The sequence below is a fragment of the Takifugu flavidus genome, unplaced genomic scaffold, assembly GCF_003711565.1.
Source record: "Takifugu flavidus isolate HTHZ2018 unplaced genomic scaffold, ASM371156v2 ctg400, whole genome shotgun sequence".
NCBI lineage: Eukaryota > Metazoa > Chordata > Actinopteri > Tetraodontiformes > Tetraodontidae > Takifugu > Takifugu flavidus.
In genome coordinates, this window is record NW_026622020.1 from 1 (window position 1) to 23,720 (window position 23,720).

The window sequence follows — 23,720 nt, forward strand, 5'->3', positions numbered from 1 at the left end:
TTTCCTATTTTCTGTTTCAACAAAAGGGCCACACAAATGAGGATGTTCTCCACTATGCTGCCTTACGGACGAGTATGACCGACAGACCAAAGAGACAGATGGGAGCCATTAACGAAGAATGTGTGTACAGAAGAGTAAAGCATCATCGCTAAACATGTTTCAGCTTTGGGTGAATGATTATGTACATTGTTGTGTTTAAGAGTTTATTACTTTGTTTCTTAATACTGTTCATATTCTTAATCTGTTCAATGTGTATAAAATACAGTAACTTTTTAAGTGATACGTAATGCTTGATCAACCTATACAAACCTGTCAAGATTGTATTTTTTTCTTAAATAAAGGAGAATATCTTTTTAAAAAAAACATGCCAACATAAAGTGATCTCAACTGCCAAGTTTGCATGAATAATATTTTTGCTGTTTAATGTACTTTGGTATACATCACCTGGGCCTGAGTCTCAGCAGCAAACCCGCAAATGTGAGACTCACAAGATAAGATTTCTGAAGAACCTCAGAGCTCTTATCTAAAACACTCGTGAGTGGAAACACATTGTAAGAGCAATTTTAATTTATCGAAACCTCTGAAATATCACTTTTATTTTGGAGACCATGCTACTCTGACTTTTTTTCAGATGATGGGTTTAGGGTTTATTATCTTCTCAACATTACTTGAAATATAACCGAGATGTTCATACAATTAAGATCTGATTCTGCATTCAGGCCTTTAGCTTTAAATGAATGAATCCTGAACAGTCATCATCTCAACAGACATCATCCCACCTGTGTGTGGTACAAATCTGGTAGTCCCATGAAAATGATGTCAGCCATATATATTACTTAATCGTACACAAATGCAATTGTTAGTGTCTTTGGATATCCTTGTAATATTTGGTCTGTGCAGATTTTTTTTTTTCAGACTTGGAAAAGGAACCTTAAACATTCTAAAAGGTTCCTGATTAGTGGTTGAGGTGCATGTGGTGTCACATCACAACACATTTGGTGACTTTGGTGCAGAGTGATGTGAAAAGCAATTATAGAAAGTGGAGGTAAAAGTGTGCACTACTGTAGTTCCCACTTTAAGAAACACAACACACAAAAATGGACGATTTAACTCGAGAAGATTCTGTGATTCCAGCTGAGCTCAATAAAATCAATCAAAAAAAAAAAAATCTAATTAGTTTTACCTCTTACAAGAGAAACTGAAAATTGAAGCCAGACATTATCACATACAGTTCTGCCGATGTTATATTTTACTGCTGCAAACCAAAATGGAAGAAATTTAGCATAGTTTCTACTTCATGTGGTTTCTTTGTGTTTGTGGTTTCTGTGAAGATTTTTGAACACATAAAAAGTCGTTTATCGTCTTTGTATCATTGTATTAAACAGATGCTCAAATGTAAATAACATGAAGATCAGTTGCTGTTATGGCCACAAATGAGACTGGAGGGATAAAGCAGGGTTTATGAGGTAAATATGGGCTTGCAAAGCTCTCTCCTCTCTCTCTCTCTCTCTCTCTCTCTCTCTCTTCTCTCTCTCTGTGAGGAGCGTGGTGTGAGCTGGGAGCGTTCTCGTTTGAGAATTTTTCAACCTTTTTGGCTGTTTAAGCTGGGTTTGTTGTGAGATTTTTGTCGGTATAGTTTAATTAATTGTTGGTGGTGTCTTGTGTTGTATTTTTAGTTTAGTTTATCGGTGTTTTGGCGTGTAACCAGCCAGCGTTTTTCTGGCTGGTTGGCGTCTGACGCCATGGTGTTTGGTGGTGGTAGCGGGGATCTCTCCCGGTTAACGCGGAGACATGGCGTTAAGGTGGGGGCCAGTCTCTCTACACCGTGGAGGAGGTGGCCCTAGCTGTCGGGGAGGTCATCGGACATGGGTCCGTGAAATCGGCCGCCCGGATGAACGGGGCCGTGGTGTTGTTCGTGGAGAAGGTGGAGCAGGTGAACCGGCTGGTGGAGGCCGGCATCAGTGTCGGCGGGAGGTTTGAGACGGTGCTGCCTCTGAGCCAGCCGGCCACTAAGGTTACCCTGTCCAACGTGCCCCCGTTCATTACGGACGAGTTTCTGTGTCGCGAGTTGTCCAGACATGGCAAGATTGTTTCTCCTATGAGGAAAGTCATGTCTGGATGTAAATCTCCACTATTGAAACACGTAGTCTCTCATCAGCGGCAGGTTTACATGATCCTCAATAACCGCGATGAGGACCTGAATGTGTGTTTTAAAGTCCGAGTGGACGATTTCGATTATATTCTGTTCGCTTCGTCGGCACACATGAAGTGCTTTGGGTGTGGCGAGGCGGGACATTTAATTAAAATGTGTCCAAACGCAGCCAAATCGGCTGCATCAGGCTCGGGGGAGCGGCCCGGAGCCGCTGCTGCGGAGCCCCGCACGGCGGAGCCCCGCACGGCGGAGCCCGGAGCTGTCAGCGAGCGACCAGTCGCCGGAGCCGAGGGTCCGGAGGATGATGGGGCGATGACCCCGGTGGGTTGTGACGGAAACACAGGTGAGGGTGAACGGGTGGGTGAGAAAACTGAAGTAAGGGTGCAGGACGGTGGGACTAGCGTGTGTGTACAGGAGAGGAGGACAGGAGGAGTGTGTGAGGAGGTAGGTGACACAGGTGGAACGTCTGTACAGGGGGATGAGGTAGGTGAAATGAATGTACAGGAAGGTGAGACAGGAGGAGTGTGTGTGGAGTTAGGGAACACAGGTGGAGCGTGTGTGCAGGGAGTGAACAGATAGGTGAGACGGGTGGTGTGAGTGAACAGGGGGAAGCTGGGCTTCAGGTAGGTGAGGTGGGTGAGGAAGAGGAGCTGGGCTGCAGTGGAGCAGCTGAAGCTGTGGAGTTGATGGAGCAGGAAGCCGTTGGGTCTCCAGCTCCATCGAGGCTCCGCAGCAGTAACAGGCCTGGTCCTGTCAAAGCTAAAAAAAGCAGACAGACAGGTAGACAGGCAGGAGGAAAAAAAGAAGAGCCGGACAGCAGCGACAGCGAGGGCTGTGTGTCTGATGATGGTGACCTCCATCAGAAGAACCTGGGCAGTCAGGAGGACAAGTCCTATTCTGCAAAAATGATTAAAACATTTTTACATGACACAAAAAACATGAAGGGGGTTAACATTGAAGAATACTTTCCGGACAAACAGCAGTTTTATCTTTCTGCCAGACGCCACACAAAAAATAAGGCTGAGGCAGATTTTACTGATCAAGAGGTTTTTAGACTGAAGAAACTGATTCTTAAAGTTAGGAGGGAATTAATGTAAACATGTTGGGAAATGCACCTTTTTAGTTTTTTATTAGCTTCACTGTTTTATCTCTCTGTCTTTATCTCCCACTTTTTAATGAATAGTTTTAAGATTGGGAGCTTAAATATAAACGGAGGCAGAGAAGAGAAGAAGAGAGTTTTAGTGTATGAAACAATGATTTTAAAGAAGATTAATATCATGTTTTTACAAGAAACTCACAGTGATGTTTTAAATGAAGCTGATTGGTGCAGGAGATGGGAGGGGAGGGTGTTTTTAAGCCACGGCACAGCCCTCAGTGCCGGGGTGGGGATCCTCTTCTCCAAGAGTTTTAGCCCAACATCTTTTACTGTTGAACATGTTGTTCAGGGGAGGTGTCTTTTAATCACGGCCCAGTTTGACCAGTACAGTGCTGCTTTTATTAATGTGTATGCTCCCAACAGCGGTGCAGAGAGGAAGACCTTTTTAGAGACACTCAACAACAAACTCCGGGGGTGTGGTTCTGTCGATTATTTATTCTTGGGTGGTGATTTTAACTGCACGGAAGATGAATTTTTAGACCGGAACCACGCGGAGCCGCAGCCGTCCTCGCAGCAGGTCCTGAGGCAGCTGGTCTACTCCCATGGTCTGGTGGACGTGTGGAGAAGGTCTCACACAGGCTGCAGACAGTTTACGTGGTCCCACATTAGAGAAGATAGGGTGTCTTTAGCTCGTTTAGATCGCTTGTACTGTTTTAAACATAATTTTAATGTGTTTAAATCATCTAATATTGTGCCGGTGGGTTTTACTGATCATGCTTTGGTTTTATGTGCTGTTTTTATTAACAACATTTTACCAAGAAGCGCCTACTGGCATTTTAATTCAGTTTTAGCATCTGATGTGGGTTTTAAAGATGCTCTTAGCTATTTTTGGGCTGGTTTTAGGCAGAGAAAGGGCGGTTTTAGCTGCCTAAAACAGTGGTGGGACTACGGAAAGACACAAATCAGAATGTTGTGTCAGCAGCACACTCTCAATGTTACTCGTCACATCACCGGATCTATCAGGGATCTGGAAACTGAGATTGTGGAGCTCGAACGTTTGAATGAGTCCACAGGAAACGGAGGATCTATTGGAATCCTCAAGACCAAAAAGATGGCTTTAGCCAACCTGCTAGGTGCCAGAGCTCAGGGCGCCCTGGTCCGGTCCAGAATCCAGAACATCTCGGAGATGGATGCACCCTCCAGTTTCTTCTTTGGCCTTGAGAGGAAGTCTGGGCAGAGGAAGCTGATCCACTCCTTGCTGTCGGACACAGGGCAGGAGCTGACCGACCTGGGGCAGATAAGGAAGAGAGCGGTGGGGTTTTATGCTTCTTTGTACAAAACCGATTTTAAAGACGACAAGGACTGTTTTAATGGTTTTAGTGCTTTTAGTCAAGGACTGCCCAGGGTCTCCAAGGAGACCAACCACCGAATGGAGCGCCCGTTGACGGCACAAGAAGCATGCGGCCCTGCAGTCAATGCAGGGCCGAAAGGCCCCGGCATCGACGGTCTCTCGGTGGAGTTTTACAAGGCTTTCTGGGACATCCTCGCGCTCAGACGTCCTAGAAGTCTTCAATGAGAGTCTCGCCACCGGTTCCCTACCACTGTCCTGCAGGAGGGCCGTCATCACCCTCCTGCCGAAGAAAGGGAACCTGCAGGACATAAAGAACTGGCGCCCTGTGTCCCTCCTCTGCACGGACTACAAGATACTCTCCAAGGCCTTGGCCATCCGGCTGAGGGAGGCAATGGAGCAGGTCATCCATCAGGACCAGACGTACTGTGTACCTGGCAGGTCAATGGTAGACAATGTCTGCCTCATTAGGGATGTTTTGGAGGTCTTCAGTTCATTGGGGATGAGTGCTGGTCTACTTTCTTTAGATCAAGAAAAGGCTTTTGACCGTGTTGAACACAACTTCCTGTGGAGAACCATGGAGAGGTTTGGGTTCAGTGCTGGTCTGATAGCCAAGATCCAGGTACTGTACAGTAACATTGAGAGTGTCCTTAAGGTCAATGGCAGCTTGTGTGCTCCTTTTAGAGTGTGTAGAGGCGTCCGACAGGGCTGTGCTCTGTCTGGGATGCTCTACGCGCTCTCCCTGGAACCCCTCCTCCACAGACTACGCTCTTGTCTTCAAGGTCTGTTTTTACCGGGTTTTAACAGTAATGTGGTTTTATCTGCCTATGCCGATGATGTGGCCATTTTTATTAAAGACCAGGCAGACGTTAATGTAGTTTTAAATGTCACCGATAGTTTCTGTGAGATTTCGTCTGCAAGGGTGAATTGGGGGAAGAGCGAAGCCCTGGTCATCAGCGAGGGGCGTCAGGGCCTCCCCGTTCTCCCTCAAGGTCTGACCTGGAGGAGGGATGGCCTTAAATATCTCGGAGTGTACCTAGGAAATGAACGCATGGTAGAAAAGAACTGGGAGAATGTTGTTGAAAAGGTCGAAGAAAGATTAAAGAAATGGAAGTGGGTGCACTCCGAGATGTCATTCAGAGAACGGTTTTAGTCATCAACAACCTCACTGCTGTGGCACCGTTTGGCCTGTTTAGAGCCACCACCAGGCCTGCTGTCCCAGATCCGGCGAAACTGGTTAACTTCTTCTGGGGCGGCTACCACTGGGTGCCACAGTCAGTCCTGTTTTTATCCAGAGACCAAGGGGGCCAGGGCCTCATCCACCTGGCCAGTAGAACAGCCACCTTCAGGCTATGGTTTGTGCAGAGGTACCTGACGGGATCTCCTGACTTAGTGTGGAAGGATGTGGCCAGTTGCTTACTCGGACGTGTGAGCAACTTGGGACTGGATGCTGCTCTGTTTTTAACTGATTTCAAAAGATTAAATTTAAGGGGTCTGCCAGCTTTTTATCGGAGTTTTTAAATCCTGTGCTCTTTTTAATGGAAGAGGATCCGGAGCCCAGCTCTCTGCACTGGCTGTTTGAAGGAGCCCCTGGTTCACGGTGGCAGACTGGATGTCTGCAGCAGCGCCATTCCCGGTCTGATGGTGGCGCTGTGTGGCTCCAGGACTGTCACACTGAAGCAGCTGGTGGAGGCAGCTGGTCCGGCACTGGGTGACGCCCGGACCCTGAGCGCTGTACTGGGGCTACGTTCACTACGGGTGGTGGAGAGGACCCTGGAACTGTGGAGGAGGAGGCTCTCTGTGAGAGAGAGAAGTCTTCTCCGGCGGTACGGCGGAGGGGAGCTGAGTCGGACCCCACGGACTTCTTCCCCGACTTCCAGCTGAACCCTGGATGCGAGGAGCTCAGCGGGCCTCTCCTGAAGGCCCTCTGCAAGGACAAACTGGGCCTCCACGGAACCATAATAAGACTCTATATGTGAACATTGTAAAGACAATCATTGGACAAGGGCTACTCAACAGAGCGGCCTCTGTGTGGACGGACAGGCTGGGGGAACACAGGCCACAATGGAGGGTCCTATATAAACCCCCATCAAAAAGAGGACCGGGGACCTCCAGTGGAGGATCCTACATGGAGCTGTGGCACTAAATGTCTACCTCTCTCGATTGGACCCCGCAGTGTCGGATCAGTGCCCGTTCTGCCCAGGGCGGGAGACGGTGTTTCACGCGTACAGTGAGTGTGAACGACTCACTGTACTTTTTAATGTTTTAAAAGGTGTTTTTAATGGTTTTAATGAAACTTTCTCTATCAGAGGCTTTATCTATGGAGCAGGGTACAGGAAGCTGCTCAAAACAAATGGCAGCTACTCAATTTTATCTGTGGAGAAGCCAAGATGGCAATCTACATTTCCAGAAAAACAAAATTGAAAAAAACGAAGATTGTGAGGCCGCCTCAGTGTGGCGTGGTAACACCCGGTACAGGCTGAGGTTGGAGTTTTTTTTATAAAATGATGAATGACCTCAGCCGTTTTGTAAATATGTGATGATGTCTTGTTTTGATGTAAATATGGTAGTTTAATAATGCCTCGCACTGTAAAAGAGGCATTTGCATTTTCACAACCCCTTATGGGATTGTTGTATCGCTGTTTTTATAGTATTTTATTTTATTTTATCGTTGGTTTCATGTTCTGAGCAGGGCGCTTGTGCCCCTGTGTAAACTGTAAATAAAGTATTTTTGTAAAATCTCAAATCTCTCTCTCTCTCTCTCTCTCTCTCTGTGTCACACTCTCTTGGCACTTGACCTCTCATGCCTCTGTCTTAGACCATAACTCTGTTTTCGTCTATCCAACATACAGCCTACTCAAGTATGTGAGGAGTATGCATTTAGGCTAAAGCAGCCACCGCTAGGAAACTGTTGCCCCACCAGGTAATGCAGTATAATTCCCAACCAGATGTTGGGTCCATGCACAGAGCTCGCTCATCTCAACGCCGTTACGATCCAAGTCTTTTATGTCAATATTCAGTTTCTGACCAGTTCATCATATGACCAGTTACACACCTGATATGTTGCCCTGATGATGTGAATGCACTACGGGAGCACTGTTTTACCCACAGATATAATGTAATTTGTGTTGTTCTTGAGGTCATTCTTGACAGACATTCAGTTTTGAGGAACACACACAAACACATATTTATATATATACTGTATATACACACATACATATACATATTTATATACACACACACATATATACACATACATACTGTATATACCTAATTAATGTTTTTGTTAAATCTCTTTTCTCTATTTCAATGAAAAAAATAAGATGCGTTGTTCCCCACCAACACCTGTGTTGATGTGTAAACATCCTGCAGCCAACTGAGTTGAAAGAAAATCATTTTCTCACTTTGTGTCTGAGCTCCTGCTCTGATCAAGCTCACTCGCATCAGGTTCATGGTGGGTTTATCGGCTCTTGTACAGGATGTCAAAACGGGTTTTGACCTAGATGGTCTTTGTTGGCTCTGACGTTTTCATGGCTTTTTGTGTTTACATGTCTCCCACAAAGGAAGAGGGCGGTGCAAGTGTTTGTAAGGTCACCTCATGAGTGTATTTAATTTTTGTATTTTTCTCAGTCTGTACAAATAAATTAACTGGAAAAGTTCTTGTGTGTCATCGGTTTAGAGTAAGATGTCTCCTCAAATGTTTCTAATTCTGCCTGTAAGAAAATCCCATTTTTCCACAGTTACATGACATTTGAATCTCCACCATACAACTTGAGTACAAAAGCACAATCGTTGCTGCTGATACCTGCTGCAGTCTCTGTCTATTTACTAATTCGTGGCTGCAGTAGACAACTGTTCAAACAGCATTTCCTTTGTAATGCAGGTTTGTTGCCACAGTTGCATGTCAGCCAACAAATCTGCATAACTGTTCTTTGAAAGGTAGCTAACTGCACACAAATATTGAGCATGTGAGCAAAGAGTGAAAATAATTCTGCAAATAAAGCGTAGAAGTGTACAAAGAAGTTAACAGACTAGTTTAAGCTGATCTCCTTTTCCTTTGTGCGACTAACCTCCTGCTGTCAAGCTGCATGACTCAGGAAGTGTGATCTGAACACAGCTTTGACAATTCAAGCACATACAGACCACAATCACGGTGTGCTTCATTTGAACGCAGTAACCTCTCTGCTGGTGCTGCATCCAAAACGTAAACTGACAAATGTAACATATCGCTTCAAATGTGAATGCTGCACATATTCTGATCTTTTTACTGAATTCTCAATTAATTCTCTTAGCCCACATATCAAACATGTTCAGAGTGAGCACATGCTCAGGCTGCGTCCTGAGCCCTCCTCTCATCAGTTTCTGCAGGTGCTGACACCACGGTAACTTATCGCTAGACTATTTTGAAAGAATCATATGACCTGGTAAATAAATTAATTATTATTAAACTAACCTTTTCTCCGGTTTTTTACTGTGTTATTAACAGAGCCATGATGGAGGTGACCTCTGTTATGCTGCTGTCGGGTTAAAAAAAAATCCCATTAATGATGGAACTCAGTATCAATTATAAAACTAAGAGGAAATGTAAACTATATATCAAAGGTAAATCAAAGGAAATTAAGTTAATTTAACTTTTTGGATAATTTTTTTCCGAGGATGTGGAAATGGGTCTCTTTAACAAAAACAACTCAGTGTCCATAAAGACAATCTATAAATATTCTGCATGTTGAGCATGAATGTTACGTCTCACATTTACTTTTCACTGCTGCGGTGAAGGTGGCGCAAACCTCAGAGTTAAAGTTTCCATTAGTGGAAAAACAAGTCAGAAGTTGAATACAGGAAGGGCAGCCTGCTCGAGTCTTGCTTGAAAATTGACAGAAATAAAAAAATGTTTTTCAGTTTAGATCCACATCAAATGTACTCAACTCTAATAAGAGGCAATGTGGTTGTGGTTAGGTGTCGCAAACCACCACAAAGACAGACACTTTATCAGATCTGTACAAGGAAGGTTCAGGAATTTTGGTCTTTGGGAGTGGAGTTCCCGTGTCACCTTTGTTTTTTTTCTGGATAGACGACTTTGTCCCACAGTCCAAAGGTTTTATGAAATTAATTTTGATGGGACAAAATTGGGCCTATATGGTGTCCATAGTTTGGGATCGACATCAGCAGCTTTGCTATCTAAAGCTAGTAAAGTATGAGATAGTAAAGTATGTCATCAAAGATGGTGATGCTGATATTTCACCTACGCCTGTTATATTTAAATTCAAAAGCAAAGGTTCTACTGTATCCTTTCAACGGAACAGAATGGCTATGATTTCATTTCTGTTAAACAGTTTGTGAAATGTTTTCCCAATCAGGACAAACAATACTATACTTTACTATATTTTTTAGCTGTTTCTTGTAAATGTACATATTGCATGACACAACCCCATCAGTGTGGCTACCAGTAAAAGATTAGCTCTCAGTCTAACGAGCTTTAACGTGTGCTTTGTCTGTGTGGCTGCTGACAGGAAGTCTATGCAGAGTTTCTGTTCAAAGCTGACACAAAGAAGTAACAACCAAATATATTCCATTGTAGCGGCGTTCTCTTAAGAAAGGTTCTGTTGTGATCAGTCGAGTTAATTTCACAAGAGAAAAGGATCATGATCAACTACAACATAGCAGGATTCAACTGTTTCATCCAAATGTGTGCAGCAAGAGAGTGGTTTCATGCATGTTGGCTAATGTTGGCAAGATGAAATTTGGAGGATATATTATTATTGTAATGGTTCATGTGAAATTCATTGTTAAGAATATTCAGAGGATCCCATCAACCAGTAATTAAAGCAATGGGGGCACAATTTTTTGTTGTAAGAGCAAAATCAACCCCTCTTGCAAACATTTCCCAGTTATGGTGAATAAAGGTGTGCTTATCTCTCTTGTGTTGCTAATTAAGTAGACCCCTCCCCCCCTTTTAAGCCAAATTCAAGAACTTTAACCCAGAAGCCAGGTGGTTTAAGAAATTGTTCTTAAGAAATTGCTTTTGACGTAATCTTCATCGTGTGGACTTGAGCTTGTTCGACAAGGTGCGAGCCACTCCACGTGTTCATGGTTTCCAAACAAGGGCAGTCAGTGTCACTTCTTGCTAGCCAATCAAATGAACTTTTTTCATGAATAGTGAATATATGGAGGATCTCAGCTCTGTTGCTCTGACTTTCCTGTTTTGAATTGTACCTATCTGGGCATTCATTCAGGGTGTCGTGGCATGATCAACTTTTGGCTCATCATTAGTTCTCCACTGGGGTCACCCAAGGATCGGTGCCGGGGCTGCTGCTCTTTACCATATACGCAACATTGCTCAGGCAATCATCCCATGGTCTCCCATGGTGTTTTATACCACTGCTTTCCACATGGCACCCAGTTCGGCGTCTCATTTTCCCCAGACTAACCCTCAGGCTCAGACTAGATCTCACCATGTCTCTCAGACATATCCGCATGGATGCAGGGCCACCACCTTCAACTTAACCATGGTGAAAATGAGCTCCTTCTTTCCTTGGCAAAACTATCCATTCATCAAAACATAGATCACAAATATGCCCCCGCCTGTTATCGAGGCTGTTTGAAACCTTGGAGTCATGATTGTTGACCATCTGAGGTTTTGTGATCATGTAGCATCAGTCTCCCTGTCATCCTGTCACTTTGCCATATCCAACCTCAGAAAAACCAGGCTTAAACCTACAAATGCTGATACAAGTCATGGTGATCTCCCATATTTCCACCAATTCAGATAGTCCAACGAAAGCAGGCCCATGCCACCTCATTGCTGATAGAGGTCTACTGTACCTGCCCACATTAAGATCATGTCATTCATGCTGACCGACAGACTAATGCCGGAATCTGCTCCCTCTTAGGTGAACAATCTTGTTTGAGCCCATGCTACCCCTCGTCTGCTGCATCATTTTCCAAAAGCTGTCTGTCATAATAATTAGTGAGCATTCACTAGATGCATTACTGCAACATGAAAAAAATAAAAAAGAATGATTGCTGGTTGGTTGGTTGGCTGGTTGTTGTTGATTGGTTAGAAATGATGCACATTATAACTCAACTCAAATTGAATTCTATTTATATATGATGCAAAATCCTATTCTTAAGGTAATCCAAAAAAAATTCTTGTGGGTTTTTTTAACCTTTAAATCTTCCTTTGATTTCTCCAACATCAATTTTATCAAGCAAATCTGACATTACAAGTGATCGTGTTTCCTGTATGTCACACGCCTCGAGTCATCTCCGGCTGCCCAATCAGATACAAGTGCAGCATTTATCAGTTTAAAAAGGACCAGTCTTCTCTTCACTCAGCCCAAAACTTGGAGCAAGATGACATCTGCAAAGTTGATCTTCTGGCTGATATGTTTGGAGAAATTTGGTGAGGATTTCTTTTTTGTTTGTATTTTGTTTATTTATGGCATCATTTGCAAAATTCTAGATTTAAACATTAAACGGTGGTTCATTTCTAATTGTATTTTGATTTTAGCTCAGACAGCTACAATGGAATTTTCTCCATCTTTGAATTGGAAGACCAATTATATCTTGGTCAAACCTGGACAGAACCTGACTTTGCCGTGTCTTCACAGAGATGATTTTTCTACCAGGATCTCTTGGTTTAAAGAAACTCTGGGAGAGCAGCCGATTCTGATCTGTATGTACAAGATATCAAGTAAATATTGTAGATGTGCTAATGACTTCAAAACCAATCCACGTTTCCAACTACATGCTGGTAACAATGGAACTAATCTGACAATAACAGATTTGAAGTTATCAGACTCAGCCACCTATTACTGTGTAAATCAGTATTTAAATGTATTTGACTTTACAGAAGGTTATAATGTCATTGTAGAGGGTTCAGGGTTGACCATAGATCAGTCAGCATCACATTCTATCCAAGCAGAAGGTTCTGTGACGCTGAATTGTACAGTACATACTGGGTGGACTTGTGATGGGGATCACACTGTTTACTGGTTCAGAAACTCTGGACCATCTCAACTGGGACTCATGTACAGCCATACAGGCGGGAATAAGCAGTGTGAGAGGAAAACCAACACCTGTTTCTACAGCTTCTCCATGAAGAACCTGAACACTTCTCAGACTGGGACCTACATTTGTGCTGTTGCAGCATGTGGACACATTCTGTTTGGAAATGGAACCAAGCTGGTGTGTGGGGGTGAGTGCTCTAATTTTGTGCAGATTATTTTCTGTATATTGTAGAAATAATTTACATATTATCTAGTTTTAAAAATATTAAGCCAGCATCCAGTAATTTATTTAATTGTCCATAAAAAGGTTATCCTAATTAGCTTTGTTCAGTTGGTTTATATATAGTTTTTATCGAAAAATTTACCAGTTCAAACAGATATGGCCTAAATATCCCCCAATTCTCTGTTTACACAGAGCTTTCAGTATCTAAATGAGGAGAAATTGGAGAAACATAATATTTGTGGTCAAAGTATCACTTTAACAACATTCCTTGTTATGTCAGTATAGGTTCTGCTTCTATATTGTTACTTTATAAAATAATTTGTGACTGGTGATGTCTATTGTCTCCCTGAATTACAGTAATGACATCATAACTAGCTTAATATAAAGTGAGAGGACAAATTTGTTGAAATACTTAAATGATTGTCTGAAACGGCATCGCGGATATCACAATTTCTGATGCATCTCGTTACAGATGAAGGAAACCATCTTGTTTTGGTGTATTTCCTCATTCGGCCTGGATATTTACCATCATTGTGGTTGTTTTATTATCCATTTCATTTTTTATGACAAAGAGGAAAAACAGTCATCACTCTCTGGGTAACTGATGCAATATATTTTGAAGATTCTTAAAGGTAAACTGGGAAAATTACTTTTAAAAAAATCTCTTCCTGTGTTTTTAAAACAGACTCTCAATCAGAGTCCAAGCTTCATCCAGAGCATGCAGAGGTGGAGACAATTTTGATTTTTTTTTTTTTTTAAAGTTTATATGTAAAATAATCCTTATTTACACACACTACTTACCCTTTATAACATATCTCCAGGGCTACCAAGAGGAAAACAACCTCCTTTATTCAGCTTTGAGGAACAACCAGCCCAACAGATCAATGCAGAACAGACAGAATGAATGTGTGTACTCTGCTGTGAGGCTGTAGATGTCTTGTTGTCATTGCAGGTTAAAACAGGACCTAATTAAGTATTTTGTATTTACTCATACCGGTTTCTACATTTTCAATTGTATCATTTATCAATCTCGATGAGGCAAAGTTTTCCTAATAAAGTTGTTTTTTTCTGCCATGTCGACAAATGATAGATTACCTCCATATTTTATATTCATTCTATGAAGACAAAGCTTGTATCGTGCTGTTGCAGTCCTTAATTGTGAAGTCAAAAGCTGCAACAATCGTTTTCACAAGCATTCATATCCATCGGACTATTAAGTTGACCAAAACACCCACTGGATGAGACAAATGCTCCATTATGTGATCATGACCATGTAAACAGCAGCAGGCTATGTCTTGGATACATAGAAATGCTAAGGCAGGGGCAGTATTATCCAAAGGGTTGGCGTACTCCTGCTGTGGCCACCGTGGTCTCTCCTTCCCGGAACAATTTTTCCCAGGAACGATTTTGCTTATTTGGGATCCAATTTGCCAGCAGTTTAGAAAATGTTTAGCTCTCTTTGTTGACCTTTTTTTTGTGAAACTTGGGGCATAAAGACTAACAAAACAGATAACAAAATTGAACACAATACAAATATTAATTTTTGATTTATTAAAAATTACTACCTGCTCAAGATTCCCAATACAACTGAAACCTTGACATCTGTCTGCTGCTTTTTGAATCTGCAGACCTTGGTTAGCTTCCTAATTGGTGCATCAGCATTCAGCATGATGAAAAGCAGTCACAGCTGCCATTGTTAAGATATAATCAATTAAAATTTTATTTTGCAACAAAAGACCTTCAACAGTTTTATTGGAATTGTGAAAAAACTGGCCAAGGGATTTTGTCCATCCCTCTATCAGTCTTCGACTTCTTTATCCCTTTTAGGGGACAGGTGGCCGCTTATCCCACTTCTAACTCACAAAGACAAACAACTGTTCATGCCCTCATTCACTTCTAATGTCAATGCACATGGACACGGGGAGAACAGGCAAACTCTGCACAAAAAAACCCCTGACTGCAGGAACCTTCTTGCTTTGTGGCAGCCATTTTAGCCCCTACATAACTGTGCCACCCCTGTGTCAGTTCACCTCATGTGTGTCTCCCCTTGTGTTGTGCCACTTTCATCATGTTGTGATTACTGATCACAAAGTGCCATAATCATAAACCTAATCTTTACAAATTTATGGTTATGGCATAATCATAATCTTTTCAAAGATTATGATTATGGCACTTTTGAACTACCATATTTTCACTGTAATAAAAGGCGCAGTCTCAGTTACGGGTGCTATTTCTGTATTTAAAACATACATAAGGCACACCGTATTATTAGGCGCATGCTAAAACATACAGTAAAAAATGACAACGGAAGTAAAATGTGAGTTTCTACATTTATTGACAAAATTTATTGAACAAAATGTTAACTTCTTCCAACCACAAACCATGTTTACGTTTACTGTAAACACTGTTACTGGTTCAGAAACTCTGGACCATCTCAACTGGGACTCATGTACAGCCATACAGGCGGGAATAAGCAGTGTGAGAGGAAAACCAACACTGTTTCTACAGCTTCTCCATGAAGAACCTGAACACTTCTCAGACTGGGACCTACTATTGTGCTGTTGCAGCATGTGGACACATTCTGTTTGGAAATGGAACCAAGCTGGTGTTTGAGGGTGAGTGTGTTTGAAATCATTTTATTCAAAAGGTTTATACAAGTTGTTAAAGTGCTACATATTTTTGTGCAGATTATTTTATATATATTGTAGAAATAATTTACATAATATCCAGTTTTTAAAAAAATTAAGCCAGAATCCACTCATTTATTTTATTGTCCATAGAAAGGTTACCCCAGTTAGCTCTGTTCAGTTGGTTTCAAAATATATAGCGATTGATAGAAAAATTAACCTTTTGTTTAAACAGATATGGCCTAAATATCCCCTGATTCTCTGTTATATGGAGCTTTTAGTTTCTAAAATGTGGAGGAAATGTAACATTTATAGCCCATTTTAAATTTTACATGGAGATGGAACCAAACAGGTCTTTGAGGGTGAATTACCTTCTATGTTCATGACTCCGGTATTCTGAGTTTCGACTGTTATGACTTTAACTTGGATTCAGGAATTTGAATTGATTATTTGATTTGTCTAGTTTTACCAGGTCTGGTTTTTGGCAAATCTGGCTACGAGCACAAAAGTCTTTGTTCTTTACATTACATGTTTCAAAGCAGTGTGACATGTTCACAGTGACTGTAGAGAGGTGACTCCTCAGCGAAAAGGTGCAATTTATGATAAGTTTTATTCCTGATCATTTCTGAGTTGCAAATACCTGAACAAAAGCTTTGTGTGGAAATATTGTAGCCAAACTAGGAATTTGACGATGATAACTTGGATTTAGATTATGAACCTCAAAAACAATTATTTAATTGGCTTAAACTTGCAATAAAAGGCCATTCCACCTCAACTCATTGGTTTCAGAGCCTGGGTACTTGAGAAAAACTTATTCAACAGAACTGGTGGTTGGAGTAAATCACTACCTGTACTTGTTCAAGCTCTACTGCCTGTTCTTCTTCACCATGGAACTGAAACCTTGACCTCTGTCTGCTGCTGTGTTCATCTTCAAATGATAAACACACTCAGTTCTCAGTTTACTTCCTGTGTGGTGCATCATCATTCAGCACCTTTCTGGTAGAGTATCTGGCTTTCTCGGTGTGCGTGATGAACAGTCACAGCTGCAATTATAAAGGTGTGATTAATTACACTTCTGGGCTTATTTTAGAGGGTAATTTTACATTTCTAACATTCCATTTTATTTTTCAGAATCGCATGTAATACTCACCTCTATTCAAACCAAAGGTATTTTTTTATTGTCAGAATAAAGTCGTTCATGAAATATTCGAAAGGCACTGAGTTCATTGTTGTCATTTACAGGATTGTCCAGATGCAGATGGTTCTGTTTTGTGGAAGAAGAAGATGAACTGAGAACATACCTGGACTGAATGTGTTTACTTCAGTGTAAAGCAGTAGAATAGAAAAATGACCATTTTCAACAATTTTAGATATCTTGTAGTTTCAGAAAATTCACAAAATAGAAAAAGGCTCTTCTGTGGTTGATTTATAGATATTTGATTTATTGTGTACATTCTACATTGTTCAGGATGTTCAGGATCCTTGGTACAATAAAGGAGAAAATAACCAACACACACTTGATTGTCTTGTCCTCCAACCACCAATGAATCATGGTGGAGGAGCTTAAGTGTCCTCAACATCCCAGAATCTGTTTTGTCTTAATTTGCCCCTCATAAGGCCTCCAATGGGAAAGGGGTACTAGGTGGAGGGCCAGACAAAGCACAGATCTCAAAGACATTATCAGTTAGGAACAGCATGTCCCACTTAGTGACCAGGGGGCCTAGGCCTCTGTTTGGAGCATATTTGTGCGCGACCAATGGCTGGGACTTTGTCTATGGGCCCAGATCGTCCAAACATAAAACAAGACTAGAGACTGATGCAGGGCAGGGTCTGGGGCCATATGCATTAGGTGATAGGCCATGGCAGGGACACACAAGGATAAAAAGGAGCTCAAGGAAATCCTCAGCAGAAAGAAAAGTTCCTTTTTCACATGCTCTGATTCTGAGAAGAAGGAAGTCAATAGAGAAGTTAAGCATGACATGAAAGCAGCCAAGCTATCGTACAAAACCACCCCTTTTACACATGGTCCTGCTGTATCTGCTGTCAGTATCTGCCACAGGCTGTATCTCCCAGGGCTTTATTTCCCCAGGTTTTTGATTGGTGCAACAACTGACTGGAGCTAAATGTCACTAAAACCAAAGAGATTGGTGGTGACTTTTCCAACAAGCACTTGCAGCTGTTGCATGTTTCTTATTTTACAAAAAAATATCCTTAAAGTTGAAAAAGACTGTAAATAATCCAGAATGCGCAGCTGTTAATTTAGTGTGGCACTTTAGTTTAGACACCCTAGGTGTTAGCTTACACACCCCCACACATGTGACACTGTGCAGTAGAAACAAAACCACAACATCAGTTACTGCTCGACCTGTTTGCTGTCTGTTTTTACATTTGAAATGATATTTCTCTTTTCTTTCTTCTTCTTTTCTTGGAATAAAACATTACATAAATATATACACATCATTTAAAGAAATACCAAGTAATATACCATACCATTCATACGTTACCATACGTACAGCCATGTGTTTAGACTATGATGCAAAACACTTAAAGTTTTGACGTGTTTAAAAATAATCCTGTACTGTACTTATATATTTTGTCCTGCAGTCAATCTTCTTCTAAAATAAGATTCAAATAAAGTTGCAGCCCTTTATTGTCTAAAATGTCCAAATGTATTTTTTGTAACAGTCAGAATCTTTTTTGGGCTTGACTTTTCCCCTTCTGTCTTGGTGGTTTCAAACAGGAAGTCTTTGCTGTGTCTTAACACACAGCAGACAAACTACATCGCTTCACTGTCTTGACTTTGGCATTCAAATACAACAACTATTGTAAGTGTTGGATCGCAGTACCTCTCGTGTGTCACTGCCAATCCGCGTGTTCTTTAAATGAAGACTTCAAGTAAACAAATGTCAATTTCAAAATGTATTTAGCAAACAGATGTATTTAGCAAACAGAATCAATTCAAGATACAAATATTACAGAGCTCCGGGCCAGTTCATAACCCTAGCAACAACAAAGTCAATTGTCAGGGCATGAAGTCTGACAACCTAACTATCCCTTGGCCCAGTTTATATAGAAAGACATATGTAATTATTGATGCTAATTCAGTCCAATCCAGTCCTTCTTCTTAGGTGACTTCATCTTCTTCTTCCTGCCTCATTTGGTGTTGGTGCAGTCCTTCTCCATTGTCTTCTCAGATGGCCAGGTCAGAGGTCTTATTCCTGTCCAGGAACTTATCAATCACCAGTAAATTATGCTGTCATATTTTACGATGAGGGTCTACCATTTCCTGTCTGCCTGGCTCCAACTGTCTAAACAGTATTCATGTCAAAGAAGGGTCAACTGACTTGCTTATGTGTATTCCTACGAAAGAGTATATAGTATTCCTAACTTCTAACCTAACTGTAACATAAAACAAAAACATATAGTATGACACATGCTAATAAGATAAAAGATGCTAACAAGATAAAATAATTATCTTCATAAGGAAAATGACATTGCTGTAATGTTAATGTGATCCCCATTGCAGTCACATCAACACATCTTCTTGACAATAGTGTTTTTTCTGTTTGTATTAAGCACATTTATCCATCGAATTGTCTGTATGCAAACATTTTTAGATTAGATTATATTTTAGATTATAATGACACATTCACTTGAGTACATACTTTTTGTTTAATATATAGGTTAATAAATGGACTAATTCATGATTTTATAGGCTTAAAAAAACACAATATTCCAGTTCCTCTGATATACTCCGTGTTGATTCTATCCATGTGCAACAGAGAGTGCTTACATCTTCATCAGTTCTTCCTCCAGCTTCTCTTGCTGTCTTCTCCTCAGGGCCACTGTCTATGGGCCAGGGCCACCTATGCGGTGTTGCTCTGACTTTCCTGTTTTGAATTGTACCTATCTGGGCATTCATTCAGGGTGTCGTGGCATGATCAACTTTTGGCTCATCACTAGTTCTCCACTGGGGTCACCCAAGGATCAGTGCCGGGGCTGCTGCTCTTTGCCATATACGCAACATTGCTCAGGCAAATCATCCCATGGTCTCCCATGGTGTTTTATACCACTGCTTTCCACATGGCACCCAGTTCTGCATCTCATTTTCCCCAGACTAACCCTCCGGCTCAGACTAGATCTCACCATGTCTCTCAGACATATCCGCATGGATGCAGGGCCACCACCTTCAACTTAACCATGGTGAAAATGAGCTCCTTCTTTCCTTGGCAAAACTATCCATTCATCAAAACATAGATCACAAAATTGGCCCCTCCCTGTTATCGAGGCTGTTTGAAACCTTGGAGTCATGATTGTTGACCATCTGAGGTTTTGTGATCATGTAGCATCAGTCTCCCTGTCATCCTGTCACTTTGCCATATCCAACCTCAGAAAAACCAGGCCATTAAACCTACAAATGCTGATACAAGTCATGGTGATCTCCCATATTTCCACCAATTCAGATAGTCCAACGAAAGCAGGCCCATGCCACCTCACTGCTGATAGAGGTCTACTGTACCTGCCCACATTAAGATCATGTCATTCATGCTGACCGACAGACTAATACCTGAATCTGCTCCCTCTTACGTGAACAATCTTGTTTGAGCCCATGCTACCCCTCGTCACTGCATCATTTTCCAAAAGCTGTCTGTCATAATAATTAGTGAGCATTTACTGAATGCATTACTGCAACATGAAAAAAATAAAAAAGAATGATTGCTGGTTGGTTGGTTGGCTGGTTGTTGTTGATTGGTTAGAAATGATACACATTATAACTCAACTCAAATTGAATTCTATTTATATATGAAGCAAAATCCTATTCTTAAGGTAATCCAAAGTTTTTTCTTTGTGGGTTTTTTTTAACCTTTAAATCTACCTTTAATTTCCCCAACATCAATTTTATCAAGCTAATCTGACATTACAAGTGATCGTGTTTCCTGTATCTCACACCCTCGAGTCATCTCCGGCTACCCAGTCAGATACAAGTGCAGCATTTATCAGTTTAAAAAGGACCAGTCTTCTCTTCACTCAGCCCAAAACTTGGAGCAAGATGACATCTGCAAAGTTGATTTTCTGGCTGATATGTTTGGAGAAATTTGGTGAGGATTTCTTTTTTGTTTGTATTTTGTTTATCTATGGCATCATTTGCAAAATTCTAGATTTAAACATTAAACGGTGTTCATTTCTAATTATATTTTGTTTTTAGCTCAGACAGCTACAATGGAATTTTCTCCATCTTTGAATTGGAAGACCAATTGTATCTTGGTCAAACCTGGACAGAACCTGACTTTGCCGTGTCTTCACAGAAGTGATGTTTCGACCAAGATCTCTTGGTTTAAAGAAACTCTGGGAGAGAAGCCGATTCTGCTCTTTATGTACTGGGTAACAACTGAATATTGTAGATGTGCTAATGACTCCAATCCACGTTTCCAACTACATGCTGGTAGAAAAGGAACTAATCTGACAATAACAGATTTGAAGTTATCAGACTCAGCCACCTATTACTGTGTAAATCAGTATTTAAATGTATTTGACTTTACAGAAGGTCATAATGTCATTGTAGAGGGTTCAGGGTTGACCATAGATCAGTCAGCATCACAGTCTATCCAAGCAGAAGGTTCTGTGACGCTGAATTGTACAGTACATACTGGGGGACTTGTGATGGGGATCACACTGTTTACTGGTTCAGAAACTCTGGACAATCTCAACTGCGACTCATGTACAGCCATACAGGCAGGAATAAGCAGTGTGAGAGGAAAACCAACACCTGTTTCTACAGCTTCTCCATGAAGAACCTGAACACTTCTCAGACTGGGACCTACTATTGTGCTGTTGCAGCATGTAGACACTTCTGTTTGGAAATGGAACCAAGCTGGTGTTTGAGGGTGAGTGAGTTTGAAATAATTTAATTCAAAAGCTGTTAAAGTGCTATTTTATGTGCAGATTGTTTCCATACGCCTGTAAAAATGCTAAAGCCAACATGACCTCAGTGTTAAAAAAAAATCCAAATGTACTTAATTTCTTAATTGCTCTATGTTTAAACACATAGAGCAATTAAGAAATTAAGTTACATTTTGGATTTTTGAACCTTGAACATGAACCTTAAGTTCTAAGTTCATACAGTAATAAAATTTATGCTGTTTGAATTTTACACCACAGCAGCACATTAAAAACATTTGTGGTCAAAGTATAACTTTAACTCATATTTTTGTTATGTCAATATAGATTCTCTTTAAATACTGTTATTTTATAAAATAATGTGTGAATGGTGATGCCTGTAGTTTCGCTGAATTAGAAAATAATGACATCATAACTGCCGTGATATAAAGTGAGAAGACAAATATGTGTAAAGACCTAAATAATTATCTGAAACAGTATCGCGGATATCACAATTTCTGATGCCTCTCGTTACAGATGAAGGAAACTATCTTGTTTTGGTGTATTTTCCTCAGTGCGACCTGGATATTACCATCATCGTGGTTTTTTATTAACCATTTCACTTTATATGACGAAAAAGAGAAACAGCCAACACTCTCTGGGTAACTGATGTAATATATTTTGAATATTCTTAAAAATAATAAATAAATGAATGTCTGTGTAAATTCTCAGTCATCCAGGTCATTGTATCCAAGGTAGTTTTCTCTGTCAACTGGACTGGGTTTCTTCTCTTGAAGACGTTTCGCCTTCTATCCAGAAGGCTTCTTCAGTTCTGAAATCGCTGGGGAGAGAGCTTGAAAATATAGCCCCTGTGGACCATTTGCATGCTAATGATCCGGGTGGTCACCTGAGAGTCGTTAGCAGGGTCGTTGGTCGGGTCGTTCACCTAGTTTCTGTTGAGGTGTCTCCCTTTGTCTGCTGGGTCACATGGTGATGAGTCACTGGGTCTCCTGGAATGGTGTGAATGTTTGTTTTGTGTTGGAAGGAGTGGAGGACTGCATTGTATGTTGGTGATAGGAAGTGCCTCAGGCCACCACCTCTGTTCAAGGATGGTTTCTCCAATTTAACATGGATAGCTTCCTTAACCCCCCTTTCAAACCAGCGGTCTTCTCTGGCCAGTATCCTTACTTGGCTGTCCTTGAAGGAGTGCCCACTCTCCTTTAAGTGTAAGTGGACTGCTGAATCCTGACCCGAAGAGGTGGCACGTCTGTGTTGTGCCATTCTTCTGTGGAGAGGTTGTTTGGTTTCCCCAATGTACAGTTCCTTGCATTCCTCCTGGCACTGTACAGCATAGACAACATTACTTTGTTTGGGTCTTGGGTCCAAGACCCAAACATACAGTACATTATTTATCTTGTCCAGTTGACAGAGAAAACTACCTTGGAAATAAATGAATGTTACAGTCACAGCTGCAATTATAAAGGTATGATTAATTACACTTCCGGTCTGCTTTTAGATAGTAATTTTACATTTCTAACATTCCATTTTATTTTTCAGAATCACATGTAAGACTCTCACCTCTGTCCAAACCAAAGGTATTTTCTATTAGTCAGAATAAAGTCATCATCATTAAATATTCAAAAGGCACTGAGTTCATTGTTGTCATTTACAGGATTGTCCAGATGCAGATGGTTCTGTTTTCTGGAAGAAGATGAACAGAGAACCTACCTGGACTGAATGTGTTTACTTCAGTGTAAAGCAGTAGTAGAAGAGAAAAAAAAATGACCATTTTCAACAATTTTAGATATCCTGTAGTTTCAGAAAACTCACAAATAGAAAAAGGCTCTTATGTGGTTGATTTATAGATATTTGATTTATTGTGTACATTCTACATGTTCAGGATGTTCAAGATCCTTGGTACAATAAAGGAGGAAATAACCAACACACACTTGATTGTCTTGTCCTCCAACTACCAACGAATCATGGTGGAGGAGCTTAAGTGTCCTCAACATCCCAGAATCTGTTTTGTCTTAATTTGCCCCTCATAAGGCCTCCGATGGGAAAGGGTACTAGGTGGAGGGCCAGATAAAGCACAGATCTCAAATACATTATCAATTAGGAACAGCATATCCCACTTAGTGACCAGGGGGCCTAGGCCTGTTTGGAGCACATTTGTGTGCGACCAATGGCTGGGACTTTGTCTATGGGCCCAGATCGTCCAAACATGAAACAGAGACATGAGTCTGTCTTGCAGCAGGGTCTGGGGCCATATGCATTAGGTGATAGGCCATGGCAGGGACACACAAGGATAAAAAGGAGCTCAAGGAAATCCTCAGCAGAAAGAAGAGTTCCTTTTTCACATGCTCTGATTCTGAGAAAAAGCAAGTC

General features: G+C 41.2%; 1 pseudogene; it reads left to right on the top strand.

Moving 5' to 3' along the window:
* The first annotated feature begins 20,485 nt into the window (after window positions 1-20,485).
* On the top strand, window positions 20,486-23,097 carry LOC130520491 (uncharacterized; annotated as a pseudogene).
* The last annotated feature ends 623 nt before the right edge of the window (window positions 23,098-23,720 follow it).